Source organism: Gossypium arboreum, chromosome 11, assembly GCF_025698485.1.
Source record: "Gossypium arboreum isolate Shixiya-1 chromosome 11, ASM2569848v2, whole genome shotgun sequence".
NCBI classification, from domain to species: Eukaryota; Viridiplantae; Streptophyta; class Magnoliopsida; order Malvales; family Malvaceae; genus Gossypium; species Gossypium arboreum.
In genome coordinates, this window is record NC_069080.1 from 33996782 (window position 1) to 34018849 (window position 22068).

The 22068-nt window shown below is 37.9% G+C and overlaps 1 non-coding gene across 1 annotated transcript; it reads left to right on the forward strand.

Annotated features, from left to right (window-relative positions):
* The first annotated feature begins 5144 nt into the window (after positions 1-5144).
* Positions 5145-5251, forward strand: LOC128284617 (small nucleolar RNA R71). Its single transcript, XR_008275041.1, has one exon. It is a non-coding gene; the product is annotated as a small nucleolar RNA R71 (small nucleolar RNA).
* The last annotated feature ends 16817 nt before the right edge of the window (positions 5252-22068 follow it).

A 22068-nucleotide genomic window follows, 5' to 3' on the forward strand; every position in this document is an offset into this window, starting at 1 on the left:
TACTTAAATCTCGTGGCTATTGTGGAACCCAATTTTGGTATGGCTGGTTATATCATGGATTGGCCCCATAACTCAAGTTAGGCTGATCCCTCTATCCTAGGTTGTAGGTATTAGTGTAAGGGTCATATCGCCTCTGTGGTGGACCAGGGAAATTTCCCACAGCATCTAAATGAGCCATAGTATCATCATACAAACTGGGACATGCATTAGTTGTATGTTCAGGTGTAGCATATATTCCGCATACTCGGGCTGGTTTTGCTTTTTCTATAACAAGAGAATTCACAATATTAGTAAGTCTATCAACTTTATCTTCTAAGGTTGAATTACTTAGCTGGTGAACCCTTTTAGAGGGTTTAGGATTGGCTCAAAATTGCTAAGTATTTGTAGCCATCGTGAAAATCAAGTCTCTTGCTTGTTAGGGAGTCATGTTGACCAACGCTCCTCCATTAGCGGCGTCAACCATATTTATCTTTATGGGTTTCAGGCCTTTATAAAAATATTGGAGAAAAGATTGTTTTGTTATACCGTGTTGTGGGCAACTTGCACACAACTTCTTAAATCGCTTCCAATAGTCGTAGAGAGACTCTGCTTCTTTCTGCCTTATTCCAATGATCTCTCTTCTTAACTCAGTTGCACCTGATGCTGGAAAAAACATATTGATAAACAATTAAGAAAGATCAACCCAAGTTGTAATAGATCCAGAAGGTAAATAAAATAGCCATTCCCTAGCTAAATCTGCTAGGGAAAAAGGAAAAGCGCGCAATTTAATTTGATCCTCAGTTACCCCCTGAGGTTTCATACTAAGGCAAACTATATGAAACTCTTTCAAATGTTTGTGGGGATTTTCATTTTGCAACCCACGAAAAGTTGGTAGTAACTAGATTAAACTAACTTCAGTTCAAAATTAGTATCCATAGTAGGATACATGATGCACAATGGAGGTTGTTCTGCAGGAGCTTTGGCCAGTTATCGAATCGTTTAAGCCATTGGTTGATGTGCTAGATTTGGGTTTTCATTAACCCTAGCGTTAAACACTTCTTTTGGTGAATCAACTTCTACTTTTTCGCTTTCAAATGTTTGAGTAAGGTTTTCATTAACCCTAGACTCTACTTTGTCATCGATTCCAATTTCTGGCGGTGGATTACTTTGAATCCCAACCACCGCTAACTGCTTTTTCCTTAGCTTTGTTTCCTTGTGATAAGCTCTTGTAGTCCTTTCAATCTCTGAATCAAATGCAAGAGTACCTAGAGCAGATCTGGTCATAAGAAACAAAGAACAAGATTAGTACGTTACCGATCCCCGGCAACGGTGCCAAAATTTGGTGCGGTCGTTGAGAGCACCAAAAATATCCTATCCCTATAAAATATTGAAAATAATAAAAACAATAGTATAAGGGAAGTAAGGTCAAATCCTCATGGACTGGATTTGCACAATTGGCTGTTCCTCGAAATCCTGGTCAGAATCGTGCCCAAGAAAACCTGTGTACCTGGAAAAGAAATAAAAAAAAAACAAAATTAAAAGTTTTGATCTGAAAAAATAAAATAAAAACAGAATTAAAAGTTTTGATTGTAATTTAAAAAATTAAAAATAGCAGAAATAAATAAAGTTGAGGAAAAGGTGTTCTTATAAAGAGATTCTAGCCTCTGGTTCTCTCGATCCGCCCTGGGTTCAATCCTCAGCTTTTAGGTGATCCTTCTCAAACAGAATAAGCCAGTTATAGTGGAAGAGGACGTCTACGACCACCAACTCCAAGAATTTAGACTTACAATTTAGTGGAACCTGACTCTAGCCAACAATCGCTTCTGTGGGATCATCTTATGCTAGATCATCACTTCTAAGTGGCAAATCCTACGACATTTTGTCTCTTGGGCTGACCAACCTCTGATGCAATAAGCTAACGAACCAGTTGTGCAACCTTCCCAAAACATACAAAGTGGTCTCCTTTGCATACGTTGAAAATATTACCTTTTAAGGGACATGGATAGAAGGTCAGCCTCGTAATGCGAAAAAGCGATGAATATTCGTCGAGAACACTAAGTACGGATTCGAAGCCTCATGAACCCTTTTTGGGGAACTTTGACAACCTTCGGCTAGATAGATTTAGTGGCTCGTGATTTTTGAAGAAAAACAAACAAATATAATGGAAATGGAATTTTTATTTAAATATGAAAAGAACAAAAAGGCTAAACTTTATGGGGAGAGAGTGTTTATAGAAAAAGATCCGTCCAATTTGTGTCACTCCATTCCCTATTTATAGTACTAAGAAACCTAGCCTATTCTTAATTAAATTCTACAAGATATATACAAATAAATAAAGATAATTAAATATAATTAAAGATAAATGAAAATAAATCTTAAAATTAAATCTAAATAATAGTCTTTAATAATTACCCAATATAATTAAACATTAAATAGAGTCTTGTGTTATAAAATCTCTTCTTTTACACTTTTGCCTTTACGTCTTCCATACTTGTATTTTTGGCACCACCTTTTTCCCTATGTCACGTGTTGGCCCATTTTATCTTCAAATTTACACTTTTTGTATTTAAATTTACTTATGCCTCCAATTTAGTCCCTGAAAGATAAAAGACCATAAATAGCTCCAATTAGTAGGTCATACTCAAAATAATCATGCAATTAGCACATAAAAATATGTCGTTCTAGAGAATTATAAGTTATATCCCAAATAACCATCTAAAAAATAATAGAATTCATTACCTGACAATCGATCTAACATCTGATCCATAAAAGGCAACAAAAAATGGTCCTTCCGAGTGGCTTTATTTAACTTTTTGTAGTCAACACAAATTCTCCAACCAGTAACATTTCTTGTTGGGATCAATTCGTTCTGTTCATTCTCAACAATCGTAATTTCACCTTTCTTAGGCACACACTGTACCGGACCTACCCACGAACTATCTGAAATAGGATTGATGATTCCTGCATCTAGCCATTTGATTGCTTCTTTTCTCACAACTTCCTTCATAATAGGATTGAGCCTTCGTTGCCCATGAATTCGAGCTTTTTCACCTTCTTCTAGAATAATTTTGTGCATGCAAAATGAAGGGCTTATACCTCGAAAATCAGCTATGGTCCAACCAATTGCTTTCTTAAATTTCTTTAGAATAGAAATTAGTTGCTCTTCTTGATCTTTTGTCAGTTCTGCTAAAATAATCATAGGCAAAGCGGAAGAGTCACTTAAATAAACGTATTTCAAATGGGAATGAAGTACCTTTAGTTCAAGTGTAGGTGGTTCTTCGATTGACAATTTGGGTTGCACAAATTCTCTGACTTCCAACTCCAATGGTTCAAACCATGTGGATTGAATAAAATTTCTCGGATTGGCTTCCACCAAAACCATGTTTTCTTCACTTTCTTCATACTCCAAAGGTTCAAACCCTAAGGCTTTCTCCAATGGATCTTCTTCAAAATTACTTTCAATAGAAGTCAAGGTTTCTATCTCTTCCATAACTGAACACTCTTTTTTCGGATCATGAAATTTCTTCGTTTTAAGAATGTTAAAAGTTAACTAATCGTCTTGAACTCACATGGTGAGTTCGCCTTTCTGCACATTAATTAACGTTCTTTCCGTGGCTAGGAAAGGTCTTCCAAGAATAATTGGTACTTCCTTATCTGCTTCAAAATATAGAATAATGAAATCAGTAGGAAAAATAAATTTATCAACTCTTACCAAAACACCCTCGATCTTTTCTTCGGGGTATGCTAAAGATCGACCTACTAGCTGGAGCATCACAATCATAGGTTTTAGTTCTCCTATCCCTAGCATCTTGAAAATAGATTTAGGCATCAAGCTGATACTTGCTCCTAAGTCACACAAAGCTTTACCACAGTAAGATTCACCAATGTTACTGGGTATTGTAAAGCTTCCTGGATCCTTCAATTTCGGTGGCAGCTTGTTCTGTAGGAACGCACTGCACTCCTTTGTCAAGGTGACAGTCCCATACTCACTCAGTTGTTTCTTCTTGGATAGTATATCCTTCATAAAATTCACATAATTCGACATTTGTTCTAAAACCTCCACCAATTGAATATTGATGTGTAATTGCTTTAGAAAAACTAAAAACTTCTTGAATTTCACCTTCTGTTTCTACTTGTGTTGCTGCAATCTTTGCAGATATGGAGGTGATTGAACTTTCGGTTGAACTGGACAACTCTTCTAAGTAGGTAAATCTGCATCCAAAGAAGATGTTAAAGTATTTGAATTCACTAAGTTAGGATTTACCTTGTCAATCTTTGTAGATTCTGATTCCTTTGGTGTAGGAATTTTAGTAGTTGGTTGATTCTTCTCAACAGGCTTATCTTCGACCTCAATCAATCAAGGTTCCATAATATTACCACTTTGTAATGCCATTTCCATTTCTTTACCCAAATTTCTTGGATTCTTAGTATCACTCGACAAGGTTCCTTGCGGTCTATTATGAAGCTCCATAGCTAACTAGCCCATTTGGTTTTCCAACTGTTTTAGTGTTGCAGCTTGGCTTTGGATCAAGGCATCATTCTTTGTTATGTATGCTTTCAACAAGTTCTCTAAATTGTTTGATGCCTCAGCTTGAGGTGGTTTTAGAGCTTGCTGATTAAACCCTTGAGATTGGTTGAGTCTATGCAGCATAAAGTTGTTGTTTGGTCCATTTCCTTGGTTGCTCCAAGAAAAGTTGGGGTGATTACGCCATGAAGGATTATAGAAGTTGGACTTGGGTCCTTATCCACTCCTATTTTGGTGTTGGTTCCCCACATAGTACACTGACTCGGGATTTAATGGGCAATTCTCAAAAGAATGACCTTCCCCACAGTACACACAGGAAACTACTTTAAATGGACTTGGTGGCTGAGCTGCAAAATTATTAGCACCATTAGCGATAAACTGCTTTAACATAGAGGAAATAGACGATACCTGAGCTGATAACGAAGTGAGAGCATCAACTTCATGAACTCCAGGTATACGTCTTCCTGAAGCTGTTCGATTTGTTGGCCATTGAAAGTTGTTGCTCGCGATCCTCTCGATGATCTCATAAGCCTTATTATAAGACTTAGACAAAATTGCACCATTCGCAGAAGCATCTGCCATCAATCTTGTATGTGCATTGAGACCATTTTAGAATGTCTCCAGCTGGATACAATGAGGAATCCCATGATGAGGACACTTACGAAGTAACTCCTTGAATCACTCCCAAGCCTCATACAAAGACTCATCATCCAATTGTTGGAAAGTTGTGATCTCATTCCTCAACTTAGCGGTTTTGCTAGGCGGGAAATACTTAACCAAAAATCTCTCTGCTAGCTATTGCTATGTAGATATGGAACTTGGTGGCAATGAATTGAACCATGCTGGTGCTCAATCTCGCAACGAGTATGGAGACAACTTCAACCTGAATTTTTCTTCTGTCACACCGGCTATCTTGAATGAATCACTCACCTCCATAAACAATTGAAGAGGGAGATGTGGATCTTCCGTAGGCATACCACTAAATTGGCCCACCATTTGTAGCATTTGAAACATCATTGGTTTTAATTTGAATTAGGTTGCCTCAATATCTGGCCTTCTAATTCCTGGCTTTAACTCATTGGAAAGCACCATAGCATATTGTTTGATGCATCGATCCCTACCAATAGCAATAAGGATGGGATTGCGTACAGTTGACAATCCCCGGCAACGGCTCTAAAAACTTGTAACACTCAAGTTTGTACAAGTGTACATAGTCGTTATCAAGTAATAAGTAAGTATCGAGTTATCGTCTCCACAGGGATTGTATTTGTGCTAAGTCACTCAATTATAAAAATATTATTAACAACTTGCTAAATAGAAACACCATTTGATTTGGAAGTATTGATTGAAATTATGTAAAATTAATCTAGATGCAATGATCCCTAATGTGATTTATCCTAACATGCAACTATATAAATGAAATAGATTTTAGCAGAATTAACATAATAAGCAACAATTATAACATAAATAAGCTAGGACAATTACTTTAATTAAACTCAAATTATTATCAAGATGCTTATCAATATTCGAAAAAATATTCCATGGCAACTCGATCTTTCATGAGTTTGGAAACCACATTAGGTCATTTCAGAATCCTTTACTTAGTAAATACGCATTTTACTAATCCTTATTTATTAAGAGTTTCTTAGTATTCATGCGATGTAACAGAGACGTGTTAGGTTTGAAATAGTTTAATCCCACAAATCTAAAAACTATGCAGATAACAGAGCCTGGTTAGGGTTGTTATGTAACCTACAATTTAATCTGGTTAGGATCTAAATTGAGCATGTACATTTCAATTATATGTCCATTAGCCATTGCCTGGTTAGGATCACTCAGCTAATTCAGGTGCATTTCAATCACGTATGAATGAAATACAGACTTGATTTTAATTGAAAACATTATAAGCATGAATCAAATAATTTTTATTTAATCAAAGCAATCATGCTAACTTAAATAAAATTAAGCTATCATTGTTGTAAAAAAGAATAGTAAACACATAGAAACATTCTTGAATTAAGTGAAAGAAAATAAAGATTAAACCCAAATCAAAGTGGCTGTCACCCAAGACTCTAACTGACGAAGGCTCCTTCTTTCCTTCGCTTTGCTCCTTTACTGATGGCTTTCCGAGGCGGCCAACCAAGGGCTCTTAAGAGGCTAATTTGTTAAAAATCTTTATGTAAAGATGATTATAGGCATGAGGGGGAAAGAAAGCTAAGAGAGTTGAGAGAGGACAGAATGATGAATGAGTGAGGGTTGATGGATAAGTGAGAAATTGGGTCTTATTTATAGATGAGGCAAGGGAGCTAGTTTGCTAAAAATAGGAGTGTCCATCATTTGAAACTTCATCCAAGAGTGGTCGGCCATGATTTGTGGGAGTGTGACTTATTTTTGCTTGATTTAAGTGCCACAACATCATCAGGATCAGGACTCGGTTAATTGCAAATCTCTGGGTAAATCTATGATTTCTTCAACTCTTCAAGGACCTTGTGTAATTAAACCAAAATTTGATTTATAAACATCCACATGCAGCCGAATTTTGGGTTGACTTGGTCCTCCATTTGGATGGTTTTGTAATCAATATAAAGCTCTCAGACCTGTCCAACAATAGTAGATAATTTAAAGGACCAAAGAATATAATTTAACCACTTTAATTAATCAATTTAATTAATTAATTAAAACCCAATTTATTAATGAAATATATTAAAATAAATCATTAAATATAACTTTATATTTTATTATTTAATTTAATAATGCATGGCCCACTTTATAGCTTGAAAATATAATATGCTCAAATTAATATAAAAGAAGTCATTTTCGCATGACAACTATATAATAAAGCATAAAATCACATTTTAATAATTTCTATGTCCCAATTTCATATTTTCATATATTTCATTAACTTATTAAATAATTACTTGGTTTTAACAACAAATTTAAGTAAAAAGGTGATGAATTATATAGGAAATATCCTTTATATTTTTTAGTTTACAGCTATACACAAACATATCATCTTATAGGATAAGAATGCTTATCTCAATCAAATATAAACAAGAACATTATACACACACATGGAGGCAAGGAGGAACTCACCAACAAAATGCAACAACGTTAGAAAATAAGACTTTTGCCCTTATCATGAGAGTCTTTAGGAGTTTCTTGAGCTATAATATAAAAAGTTTACTTATCATATCAGTTTACCAAAAAAACTAAACAAGTTTAATAAGAACATTAACAACAAACTCAGAATCTAGAAGTTTTCTCCCTTACACCTCAAACTGACCCTAAAGCATAAAACCTAAGGGGGCCATAAATAGTTATCAAAATAACTTGAGTTTCATTGATATTTACCAGGTACCAAACGATGATGGAGTTACATGAGTACAGTGAACCCAAATCTTCAAGCAAGTCTTAAGTCTAGTATTTTCTAAAAGAAAATTTCAAAGAAAGTTTGGGAAGAAAATATGGTTGTTAAAGAAAGCATAAAACTTACTCAAGAAGCCAAAGATTGATTTATACAAATATATTCAGAAGGAAAACTTTGTGGATAAGTTTGATTTCCCTCCAAACCCCTCATTCCTTGTGACTAAGCACTTCTCTCTCTTCATAAATGTAAGTCTGACAAGTTATAGAAATTTAGTTCTATACTAACCAAATTCTCGTTTGTCTAACCAGATTGTTCAATCAAGATAATAAAATAATAATAAACATTCTGTTATTTGTTGTAACATCCTTAACTTGATTTTGATGTTGAGGATGGATTAGAGGTGTTACATTAAGTGGTATTACGGTTTAGTCGATTCTAGGACTAAACGTAACACGTGTAGAGTCTAGATAATACATGCCCCAATAACCTGTACTTGTGTGATGCTTCTGATTTGATCTGACTTTGTTTTCCTTATAGATATACAATGTCGGTTAAGTCCAATCATGCCATACCAGATGAAGTTGATAGTAAGGTTTCAGCTTCCGAACAGGACGTGAGTCACAGTCTGTCAGTTCCACAAATGCTAGAAAGTGACATGAAAAAAATTCCTTTTTCGACATGATGAATCAGTAGTTTCCAAAGTTTTGGCGAGTGAATCCTGCGTCTCAAAAATCTCTACCCCCGATTGTGTCTCTTTCAACACTCCCTTTATCCTCAAAATATTAGTACGACAGATGATCAAAGATATTTGATTGATAAATTGGGTAAACATGAGACAAATTTATGTGAAGACAAAAGGGAGAAGGAATGTATTGATAAAAAGCAAGACAGGTTCAAGGTTAGAAATTAATGGGAACAAAATGCAGTCAGATCATCTTCAATACCTCCACCTAAATTTTCGAGAAACCCCCAAAATCAGTTCTCTACTTCTTTAGGTATTCTAGGGATATTTGCTATGTGAATAAAGTAGTTTGCAAGTATTGTGGAGGAAAGCATATAAGTGAATGCAAGTTTAAAAGTGGGGCTCGTTTCCCTATATTTTCTGTATCAATTAGTATATTCAATTACTCAATGCCTATTTATAATGTAATATATAGAAATTAGTAGTCTAATAATTGAAATTTTAAAATCATTCACTATCATTCCAAATTTATAGTAGACACAATCAACTAACCTATATACATGCTCCTAACCAATCACTTGTATTTCTACAAGCTCAAGCAAACATTTAATAATAAAAATTAAAAGAAAAGCATAAAAATTAAGAACAAATTTCCTATGTTATCCCCCCCACACTTTAGATAGCACATTGCCCTAATGTTCAACCCTGAATAAATAAGGAAAGAAGTTACCCAATCAATATTGACATTGCAATGGTCTAACGGTGGGTGTTTCTATCCTTGTTTGTTATAAGCTCAAAAATTTTGTGCTTCTTTCATGTGGGGTTCCTACATAAAAATCTTGAAACAAAACAAATATAAAGTCTATTATTAATCCTACTCCTAAAGCAACAAACTAAAAATTATCCAAAATTAAATTTTTACAATCTAAAGATTAAAATTCATTCATCATCAAAATCATCAAAATAGGGCATCTACCCCCTCTCCATCAGTGCCTTCGCTTTTCCCGAGACATGTCCTCGAGCAAAGCCCCTTCCTAATGATTGTGTATTTCGGGTTGAGCTTCGGATGATTGGTCCTTTTGGCATAGAGTATTGCGGTTGGAATGCCGCCTCTTAATCATCATCCTCCCCCTTTCGAAATTTTTGTTCTGTGGCCTCTTCATCCTCCTCTTCTTCATTGTTGTTCCATTCCTCATCTTCACTTCTCGAAGTTAATGTGGACTGATCTGGATGTATATATGTTCGGCAAGTAATTTGGTTCTTTGAGATTATTTTGTTGTGTGAACTCCATAATTACCAATCCTGATCCTTGCATCCATTTGATCATCTATTCTATTTTAGAATCTTATTTTTCCATTCCTTTCCTCACTTTTGTTGTTGGTTTCTCTTCAAAAATACAGGAACATCCATTTTTTGTTTTTTCTTTGGCTCTAGTCTTTAATTTCTTTCCGATTGAGCTCGACAAATTGAGTACATATGAAATCACTTATCAAACTATTTCTTGACCTCATGTGTGACATCCCTAAATTGACCCTAGTCGGAAAGTGGTTTCGGGACCACTAAACCGAGTCATAATAATAATTAACCATCATAATTGATGCTCATTATATGTATATATGCATGTGTGAAAATTTCATGTTTGGATTTTGTTAATTGTAAGTGAATTTTTATCAAATAGGACTTATGTGAGAAAATTTAGAAATGTGCTAGGCAAATGTAAGGTGGCCTATTAATACATGTGGGAAAGTGTTGTCCTTGCATGTCAAATTAGCCAAAATGAAGCATGATGGCCGGCCATGCTATGGGTGGAAACATGTCTCCAACATGTTAGACTAGTGATGCATGTAGGAAACAATAAAATAAGAAAGTTAGCATTAAAGAAATGGAAAAAGAAAATGATGATAACAAAAAAAAAAAGTGTTCATTCTCTCATTTTCTCCTTGCTTGGCGAATGTACTAAAAAGAAAGGGGGAGCTTGAGAAAATCAGTCATGGGAGTTTGCTAGACTAAGGTATGTTGATGTTATCCATGAGATTTATGCATGTTTTAGTTGATAGTTTGAGTTCCACCTAACCCATGGTCTAAACCTTTACCATGAAATGGGGATGATATTCGCCATGGGTGTTGTCTTCTTGGTATCATTGATGTTTGATGTTTGATGTTGTGGTGGTGAGGCATGAAGATGAGTTAAGGTTCAACTAAGGTGGATTTGTGGATGTTATTTGCATGCTAAAAGTAAAGCTTGTAATGATGCATGGTATGGTGTTGTATGGCATTTGGCCATGGTAGGAAATAAAAGGAAACTATGTTCGTTGTTCATGTCATTTGAATGAGAAGTGCTAGTAAGGTGAAGTACAAATGTTAGTGTTTGATTTACTAGTGTATATATGCATACTAGCCTAGTTGTGAACTTGAATCAAATTGGTGTTGAGTCGATACAAGCGACCTTACTTGTTGAATGTATCAAGTGTGGAAATCGACCTTAACATGGATGTGTATGTTCGGCCACATGAACGAATACATATGTTGATGTGTATATTCGGCCTTAGGTAGCCTATTGATGGCCTTAGCTTTTCCTTGATGCTTGAATGAATTGTATTGAATTGCTTGATGTAATATAAAATGTGCATGACCAATGTGTATCCAAGCAAAAGGGTGGCCATATGACCATTTAAACTCCTTGTAATATTCGGCCATAAGCTAGCATAATGAGTTTTAATAAGTTAAATTTGTGTGAACTAGCTCAAGAACTCAAAGGACCAAAGTTGGACAAGGGAAAGACAAAGTAATTGAATAGCCATTGAAAGCGATGCGACAACATCCGAGGTAAGTCATTAAGCATATATTTGGTATTGATTTAAATGATCATAATATATATGCAATTGTGTTTAATGAATTGATGTGTAAATGAAAATGTATGTGTATGGAATGATGCCATTGTTGAATGTATAAAAGCTGACAAAATGCATAAGGTATTGGTCACGGCACTAAGTGTGCGGGTATAAATGGACACGGTGACAAGATTGGCACTAAGTGTGCGGGTTTAAAATTGTACAGCACTATGTGTGCGAGTTTGATTCTATAGCACTAAGTGTGCGAGCTGAAAATATATAGCACTAAGTGTGCGGATTCACTATATGCTCTTGTATTACAATTGGCACTGAGTGTGCGACATTATCGAGTTAATCCCGGATAGGAATCGGGTAAGTACCTTGAGCTCATGACGAATAGGCAATATGTCCATGCTCGGTGTAACACCCCTAACTCGTGACCGTCGCCGGTGTCGGACACGAGAGGTTAACGGCCAAATCCTCTCAAGGTACCAACCAATTTGTCATTTCCAGTCAGGCTGGAAAACTGCGTCACCGTCGCCTTAAAAATCATATCTCGAGTTTCAAAACTTGGAAACTGGTTTCGTAAATTTTACCTGAATTTAGACTCACATACCCATCCATGGATTTATTTCTAGAATTTTTGGTCGGGCCAATTGGTACAGTTTATTAGTTAAAGTCACCCATGTTACAGGGATCGACTGCTCTGACCTTTGTGCGTTACAACTTGAATATCTCTCTGTACAGGGCTTTAATACTGGTTCCGTTTGTTTCTAATGAAACTAGACTCAAAATGGAATCTGTAAATATAAGGCATGACTCCTAATTATTTCTGGATAATTTATGGTAAATTTTCAAAGTCGCGTCAGGGGACCCAGAAACCGTTCTGGCCCTGTCTCACGAGAACTTTAATATTTCTCAGTATACTGCTCATATGGTCGTTTCGTTTCATCCATATGAAAATAGATTCATCAAGGTTCAATTTCATAATTTACCCACTATTTAATTCTACTTCTACTATTTTTAGTGATTTTTCAATCTCATCTCACTGCTGCTGTCCGCAACAGTTACTGCAGTAGACTATGCCAATTTCATGAATTTTTCCTTGGCCTTAATCATCCATCATACATGACACAAATTATGGCCACCTTATCAAAATTTGAGTTTCTAAGACTCGTGGCTATAGGTTCTAGCATCCCACTCGACGACCACATAGGCCATTTTCACATGGCTTAAAGTTTACAACCCACAATTCGACAAAATATAATAGCCTATACATGCCAAATGTTCTTCAACAACAAAAACAATACCACAAGATTTCAGCGGTGTGATGACTTCAACGACGGTTCCGAGCACGCAACAATACGAGTCCAAGAGACCTAAAATGGGTGACAAGAAAACACCGAGTGAGTTTACAACTCAGTAAGTCATAAGCATTCATCAATCCACCGATAAAGTTACTACTACATGTACAACAAATGAGGCTAGGTACTCGTCCATATCGAATCTATACCATAATACCTCGGACCTTCGGTCCAATCTCGTACCAATTCATACATCCACATTTCATATTCTACACAACAAGATAATCAAGCATTTTTTTACACATTAACTCATTTTCCAGCACAACCATACAATTTCAATCATCACATAGATTTAAGGCTTACCAAATTCAACCCCAAGCATGAACGTATTCTCTATTCGTCATGAGCTCGGTACTTACCCGATCCGCTGTCCGGGATTAGCTCGATAAATGTCGCACACTCAGTGCCAATTGTAATGCAAGAGCATATAGTGAATCCGCACACTTAGTGCTATATGTATTCAACTCGCACACTTAGTGCTATATAATCAAACTCGCACACTTAGTGCTGTACAATTTTAAACCCGCACACTTAGTGCCAATCTTGTCATCGTGTCCATTTATACCCGCACACTTAGTGCCGAGACCAATACCTTATGTATTTTGCTGCCTTTATACATTCAACAATGGCATCATTCCATACACATACATTTCCATTTACACACCAACTCATTTAAACACATTTGCATATATATATTGATCATTTAAATCAACACCAAATATACGCTTAATGACTTACCTTATATTGGATGAAACGATTTCCAATCGACTACTCGATTATCTTTCCTTTGCCTTTGCTTGATTCTCCACCTCTAGCTTCTTGAGCTAAATTTAACAAATAAATTGGTTTTATCATTTGAGCATCGGAAGAGGAATTCAAGATGCCTAGCCAATATATAAATATCTACTCATTAGGCATCAAAGTCGCATATGTACAAAATCATGAATCAAACTCAACACCTTAGTTAGTATTCCTCTTAGCCGAATTTTCTAAGCCAAGGATAGGCATCAATATGCTTGCCTCTAACCGAATGCATGCACACCAATTTCCCCTCATGTGGCCGAATATGCATGTCCATGTTGAGGCCGATTATGCACTTAATACCACACAAAAACAGCATGCATTTTACTAACTAACGCATTACATATTGTAGCTCAATACACATCTCTCATGTACTACATAACCGAAAACATTATCCCAAGCAAATATATACCTTGAAATAGTATATATGTCATACCAATTCATCATGTGCAAACACATATTCAAAGCTCAAATCTTACCTACCATGCAACATGCATGAATCATACTTGTGGATATACCATGACCGAATACATCACAACACCATCATTTTGGTCATGATTAAGCAAAGAACTTAATGTCTCACTCAAAATACTAAAAGAAAGTCCAAGAGCCATCAATCCCCATCACGTACACCATTAACAAGCTTCATATTTAACATGCAATGGCATTAACACAAAATCCACCTTGGCCAAATACCATTTCCATGGCATAACAAGGATTTGAACCATGGCTAACATGCACATCAAGTTAGCAACCAAAACAAGCATGAATCTCATGACACAACCTCAAACATACCTTAATCTTGATACAAGTATAGCCAAATCCCTTCTAGTTCTCTTCTAAACCAAGCATGAAGCAAAAATCCTCCCTTTTCCTTAGTATTTTCGGCCAAAGAAGAGAAAATGGATGAACAAAATTTTCTTTTCTCTTCCACAATGCACGGCAAGGGGGGTTTCACTCACACACACACATTTTTTTTTCTTTCTTTATTACCCATACTCATTTGTTTATTGTTTCTCCTAGTGCACCAACAAAACATGTTTCATGACATGTTTAGCCCATGATTCCTTGTCATGGCGGCCACTTCATGTTAGGGGGAAATTTGACATGCAAATCCTTATTTTTGCATGTATTATCAACTAGTCATCCCACATTTCCCCATCATACTTTCAATGTTTACTACTAGGCCCTTTCTAGTGAAATTCACATTTATAACTCTAAATCGAAACATCAAAAATGTCACACATGAATTAACACATATTATAGGCATCAAAATAAATTATAAATTATTTTTATGCCTCGGTTTCAATGGTCCCGAAACCACATCCCGACTAGGGTCAATTTTGGGATGTCACAACTCTCCCCACTTAGAAATTTTCGTCCCGAAAATCTTACCCATAAATAGGCTCGGTATCGCTCTCTCATAGAGTCCTCAAGTTCCCAAGTGGCTTCTTCAATTCGTGTTTATGCCACAACACCTTCACTAATTGGATTTTCTTGTTTCGTAGCTCTTTTACTTCACGCATCATAATGCGAACCGGCTCTTCTTCATAACTCAAATTAGGCTAAACCTCGACCTCAGATGGAGTAATTACGTGCGTCGGGTCAGACCTATATCGTCGAAGCATCGAAACATGGAAAACGTTGTGAATCTTTTCGAGCTCGGGGGTAAAATTAATCGACGCGCATCGCCCAACTCGTTCGAGATACTTCATACGGACCGATGAACCTCGGACTCAATTTGCCCTTATGGCCAAATCTAAGCACCTTCTTCCGTGGTGAGACTTTGAGAAATACCTTGTCTCCAACCCGATATTCAATGTCTTTCCTTTTTCAAATCCGATACGACTTTTGGCGATCCGTAGCGACCTTCAAACTTTCACGAATCACTCGAACTTTTGCTCGGCATCCTTAACCAAATCAACCTCAAGAATTTACCTTCACTAAGTTCACCCGAATAATGGGGTACGGCATTTACGATCGTATAAAGCCTCGTAAGGCACCATCTTAATACTTGATTGAAAGCTATTGTTGTGCTTAATTCAATCAAAGGCGATACTGCTCCCATGAACCACTAAACTCAAGGATACAACATCTCAACATATCCTCGAGTATTTGAATTATCCGTTCGGATTGACCATCGGTTTGGGGGTGAAAGGCGGTCTTTGAAATGCAACTTGGTACCCAAAGCTTCTTGAAATTTCTTCCAAAATCGCGAGGTAAATCTCGGATCTCTATCCGACACAATAGAAATCGGTACCGTGTAATCTCACAACTGAGAAACGTACTATTCGGCTAGTTTATCCAATGAAAAATCCGTGACGACGGGATAAAGTGAGCCGACTTAGTCGGTCTATCAACAACAACCCAAATCGCATCCTTCTTATTAGTCGACAATGGCGGCCGGACACAAAGTCCATTGTGACTCGATCCCATTTCCACTCGGGTATCGTGATCGGTGAAGCAATCTCAAGGCACTTGATGTTCCGCTTTCACTTGTTGACATATTAAACATCTCAAACAAAGTCGGAGATGTCCCGTTTCATACCATGCCACCAAACCGACGTTTCAAATCGTTGTACATCTTCGTACTCCCGGGTGGATTGTCATTCGGCTACAAAGGGCTTCGTTCAAAATTATTGGAATAAGTTCAATTCTTTGGGACACACAGACGACTTCGAACCTCAAACAATTGTCATCATCGATTTGAAATTCGAGTCCTTGTTCGAACACACTCATCCCGCTTTGCAACCAACTCATCGTCGACTTTCTCGAGCTTCACGAATTTGACGTATCAATAATGGTTTGGCTTTCAATTCAGCTACTAACACATTGTCGGGTAGGATAGACAAGTGTACATTCATCGTCATAAAGCAAATAGTGATTTCGCTTAAGGCATCCGCAACCACATTAGCCCTTCCCGGTGATAATCAATGACGAGCTCATAATCTTTTAACAACTCGAGCCATCGCCTTTGTCGCAGATTTAAGTCTCTTTGGGTCATCAAATATTTGAGACTTTTGTGATCCGAATACACATGGCACTTCTCACCAAATAAGTAATGTCGCCATATCTTTAAGGCGAATACGATGGCGACCAATTCGAGATCATGGGTCGATAATCTTTCTCATGTGGCTTTAATTGCCTCGACGATAGGCCACAACTCGCCCTTCTTGCATCAATACGCAACCCAACCCAAGTAGGGATGCGTCACTATAAATGACAAACTCTTTGCCCGATTCGGGTTGCACTAGAATTGGGGCTTCATCAAATAAGCTTTCAGTTGATCGAAACTTTTCGACATTTCTCCGTCCATTCGAACTTAACATCCTTTTGGAGTAAGCCGTCATTGGCGTGGCTATCGTCGAGAAACCTTTACAAATCGTCGGTAATAACCTAAGCAAGCCCCAAAAGCTCTAACTTCGGTAACATTCCTTGGTGGTTTCCAATCGACTATGGCTGAATTTTGTTGGGTCCACCTCGATACCGATCGCGGACACCACGTGCCCCAAAAAGCTAACCTCTTTCAACCAAAATTCACATTTCTTGAACTTTGCGATAATCGCTTATCTCGTAAGATTTGCAACACTAGCCTCAAGTGTTCAAGATGCTCGGATTTCATCTCGAATAGACCAAAATGTCATCGATAAATACAACTACGAACCGATCCAAGTATGGCCGAAAATTCTATTCATTAAATCCATAAACACCGCAGGGCATTAGTGAGCCCAAACGGCATCACCAAGAATTCGTAGTGACCGTACCTCGTTCTAAAAGCGGTTTTGGGTATGTCCGATTCTCGGACCCTCAACCGATAGTACCCGACCTCAAATCTATCTTTGAAAACACCGAGGCTCCCTTTAATTGATCAAACAAATCGTCAATTCGTGGCAATGGATATTTATTCTTTATCGTCACTTTATTGAGTTGACGATAGTTGATGCACAACCTCATGGTTCCGTCCTTCTTCTTCACAAACAATACAAAGCGCCCATGGAGAAAAAAACTCGGTCGAGCGAAACCTCTATCCGTCAATTCTTGCAATTGAACATTCAATTCCTTTAATTCCGTTAATGCCATACGATACGGGGCTATTGAAATCGGCGTAGTACCCGGTACAACCGATGTCGAATTCCACTTCTCGAACCGGTGGCAATCCGGTAACTCCTCGGAAAAACATCGAATACTCACAAACCACCGTACCGATTCGAGTTTCCTTTCCGTCTCTTTACTTCCAAACACATACGCAAGGTATGTTTCACACCCTTTTTCACATACCTCCGAGCGGTCATAGAAGATATTATCATTGGCGCTCCTTTTAAATCAAGAGACTCGACTCGGACTACCTCATTATTTGCACTCCTCAAATCAATGGTTTTCCTTTGCGATCCACCACCGCATCATGTACTGGTCACCAATCCATACCAAGAATAACATCAATTCATTAAATGGTAGAAGCATCGATCGGTAGGAAAAGCAGATTCTCGAATTATTAGGGGCATCTCTTGCACACTTTATCAACGAAAGCACGATCGACCCAAAGGGTTTGACACTCGAATTATGAACTCGAGAGACTCAACGGTGTAGAGTCTTCTTTGGATGCTAAGGTTTCACATACATATGAATGAGTAGAGCCGGGTCAATCAATGCAATCACACTAGTATCAAAGAGAGTAAAAGTACCAAATGATAACGTCGGGGAGGATGCCTCCTCTCGTCATGCGGATGGCATATGCTCTAGCAGAGTACGGGTCTCGGATCGGACAGCCGTATTAGAGGCTCCTCTCGATTACCACCCCTACCTCCAGAGATTCTGGGGCCTACCTCCACCGTCGTTCCACTAGGTCTTGCACCTTGCGTCTTATTCCTCTCATCTAGCTCGTGCAATCTCTAATGAAGTGGTCCTTGAACCGCATCCATAATGAGCCCTATTAACAGACTTACCCCAACATTCACCTAGGTGTCGTCTTCCACATTGGGGGCATTCAGTCTCTCTTGACGATTATTGCCCACACTAGCTACTCTGAAGTAGCTCGGAGTCCGTCAATGGTCGGGCTCTAATGGAAATTCCCGATCGTCCTCGACTTCTTGGTGTCCTCCACGAACCTCTTTACAGCCGAGAACGGAGCTTTACTCGTCGATCTTTTACGGTAATCTCTTGCTTCAAATTCAGCCTTCTTCTTCTCCTTCCCAAGTTCTTCCGCCTTGCAGTGCTCGTTCGACTAGTGTCACGAACTCCTTTATCTCCAAAATTCCCACTAGTAACTTTAACTCTTCATTCAATCCTTCTTCAAATCTTTTGCACATCGCAACCTCATCAGCCACACACTCCGAGAGCATACCGACTAAGTCTTACGAACTCATGTTCGTATTCGAGATCTGATCATACGGCCTTGCTTGAGTTCCAAGAACTCCTTACGCTTCGATCAATGAACCGTTGACTAATATATTTCTTCCGAAATTCGTTTGAAAGAAATCCCAAGTAACTTGTTCCTTTGGGACTATGGAAATCAAGGTCCTCCACCAATAGTAGGTGAGTCTCGCAACAAAGATATAGCACACTTAAGACATTCATCGGTGTGCATGACAATTCATCAAACACTCTAATGGTGTTATCAAGCGAACTCGGCCCTTTCGGCATAAATCGGTAACTATGGCCTTAAACTCCTCGGCCCCACGCTTCCTAATCAAGTCCACGGTGGTTTACTCAGCCTCACAGGATCGAGAATCGATGGCATTACGGGCTCTTGGGGTGGAGTACTTAAATTCGGGAATGGTTGGACAGTAGGTCGGTTCGGGCATATTCGCGACCCACTCATTCATCATGGTGAAGAAGGCTTGTTTCGCCCTTCATTTTGATTATTCGCGGATGACTGAGGCTCAACAGGCGGTGTCCCTTGTGCGGGAGCAGCCGCTACACCTTCAACGTCATCCGCCAAGGGTCTCTCTATCCCGGGTTCCATTGCTATTTAAAACAAAAATTTCAACCGTCAGAAGTCATCACATTATTCAGCACTAACAATTTGGCATGTATAGCTAGACTCACACGCGCTATGGTAGTCCTAGAACTGACTAAACCATAGCTCGATACCAATAAAATTGTAACACCCTAACTCGTGACCGTCGCGGTGTCGGACACGAGAGGTTAACGCCAAATCCTCTCAAGGTACCAACCAATTTGTCATTTCCAGTCAGGTGGAAAACTGCGTCACCGTCGCCTTAAAATCATATCTCGAGTTTCAAAACTCGGAAACTGGTTTCATAAATTTTACCTGAATTTAGACTCACATACCCATCCATGGATTTATTTCTAGAATTTTTGGTCGGGCCAATTGGTACAGTTTATTAGTTAAAGTCACCCATGTTACAGGGATCGACTGCTCGACCTTTGTGCGTTACAACTTGAATATCTCTCTGTACAGGGCTTTAATACTGGTGCCGTTTGTTTCTAATGAAACTAGACTCAAAATGGAATCTGTAAATATAAGTCATGACTCCTAATTCTTTCTGGATAATTTATGGTAAATTTTCAAAGTCCAGGGACCCGAAACCGTTCTGGCCCTGTCTCACGAGAACTTTAATATTTCTCAGATACTGCTCATATGGTCGTTTCGTTTCATCCATATGAAAATAGATTCATCAAGGTTCAATTTCATAATTTACCCACTATTTAATTCTACTTCTACTATTTTTAGTGATTTTTCAATCTCATCTCACTGCTGCTGTCCGCAATAGCCATCGCAGAGACTATGCCAATTTCATGAATTTTTCCTTGGCCTTAATCATCCATCATACATGACACAAATTATGGCCACCTTATCAAAATTTGAGTTTCTAAGACTCGTGGCTATAGGTTCTAGCATCCCACTCGACGACCACATAGGCCATTTTCACATGGCTTAAAGTTTACAACCCACAATTCGACAAAATATAATAGCCTATACATGCCAAATGTTCTTCAACAACAAAAACAATACCACAAGATTTCAGCCGGTGTGATGACTTCAACGACGGTTCGAAAGCACGCAACAATACGAGTCCAAGAGACCTAAAATGGGTGACAAGAAAACACCGAGTGAGTTTACAACTCAGAAGTCATAAGCATTCATCAATCCATCGATAAAGTTACTACTACATGTACAACAAATGAGGCTAGGTACTCGTCCATATCGAATCTATACCATAATACCTCGGACCTTTCGGTCCAATCTCGCACCAATTCATACATCCACATTTCATATTCTACACAACAAGATAATCAAGCATTTTTTTACACATTAACTCATTTTCCAGCACAACCATACAATTTCAATCATCACATAGATTTAAGGCTTACCAAATTCAACCCCAAGCATGAACGTATTCTCTATTCGTCATGAGCTCGAGGTACTTACCCGATCCGCTGTCCGGATTAGCTCGATAAATGTCGCACACTCAGTGCCAATTGTAATGCAAGAGCATATAGTGAATCCGCACACTTAGTGCTATATGTATTCAACTCGCACACTTAGTGCTATATAATCAAACTCGCACACTTAGTGCTGTACAATTTTAAACCCGCACACTTAGTGCCAATCTTGTCACCGTGTCCATTTATACCCGCACACTTAGTGCCGAGACCAATACCTTATGTATTTTGCTGCCTTTATACATTCAACAATGGCATCATTCCATACACATACATTTCCATTTACACACCAACTCATTTAAACACATTTGCATATATATATTGATCATTTAAATCAACACCAAATATACGCTTAATGACTTACCTTATATTGGATGAAACGATTTCCAATCGACTACTCGATTATCTTTCCTTTGCCTTTGCTTGATTCTCCACCTCTAGCTTCTTGAGCTAAATTTAACAAATAAATTGGTTTTATCATTTGAGCATCGGAAGAGGAATTCAAGATGCCTAGCCAATATATAAATATCTACTCATTAGGCATCAAAGTCGCATATGTACAAAATCATGAATCGAACTCAACACCTTAGTTAGTATTCCTCTTAGCGAATTTTCTAAGCCAAGGATAGGCATCAATATGCTTGCCTCTAACCGAATGCATGCACACCAATTTCCCTCATGTGGCCGAATATGCATGTCCATGTTGAGGCCGATTATGCACTTAATACCACACAAAAACAGCATGCATTTTACTAACTAACGATTACATATTGTAGCTCAATACACATCTCTCATGTACTACATAACCGAAAACATTATCCCAAGCAAATATATACCTTGAAATAGTATATATGTCATACCAATTCATCATGTGCAAACACATATTCAAAGCTCAAATCTTACCTACCATGCAACATGCATGAATCATACTTGTGGATATACCATGACCGAATACATCACAACACCATCATTTTGGTCATGATTAAGCAAAGAACTTAATGTCTCACTCAAAAATACTAAAAGAAAGTCCAAGAGCCATCAATCCCCCATCACGTACACCATTAACAAGCTTCATATTTAACATGCAATGGCATTAACACAAAATCCACCTT